The sequence below is a fragment of the Arachis ipaensis genome, chromosome B06 (assembly GCF_000816755.2).
Source record: "Arachis ipaensis cultivar K30076 chromosome B06, Araip1.1, whole genome shotgun sequence".
In the NCBI taxonomy this organism is placed as follows: domain Eukaryota; kingdom Viridiplantae; phylum Streptophyta; class Magnoliopsida; order Fabales; family Fabaceae; genus Arachis; species Arachis ipaensis.
This window is the reverse complement of record NC_029790.2, coordinates 135,967,615-135,968,164: the sequence shown is the minus strand read 5'-3', so window position 1 is coordinate 135,968,164 and position 550 is coordinate 135,967,615.

Sequence of the window (550 nt, the reverse complement as noted above, 5' to 3'; positions counted from 1 at the left end):
GGGAGATTATTGTCCTCTTGTGATGTATGAGGCTCCGCTTCTACACTAGATCTAACTAAGTTAATCCAAAAAAAACCATCCAGATTAACGTACTCAATCTACTTAGGGTACGAGTGTTGTAATCCATATTCAACGACTCGACTTGCATAACAAGTAAAACATTATTATCTATTGTTTCAAATAATATCCGTAACTCAGTCATTATCTCAATGCGAGATAATTTTTCAAATACTAAGGATAAAACTACCAATTACTCAAGTAGAGAGATTCAGAAGTAATGACTAAATCATTATCTACAGTATATTTTTATAAATATCTCATTAAATTTAAGTATTTTTTAATTTTAAATTCACTTAAACTTATTTTAAATTTATGCTAACTTAAATATTAGAGTCTCATGTAGATAATTTTCTATCATCGTCCACACAAAAACGTCAAACAATTTATCATTCCAGCAAACAAGTCAAAACCTTCATCAAAAGAAATTTGGATCTCACATTTAGACGGAACAAATCTCTATTATAAGTTGTGAGGATAAATACCCCCAATT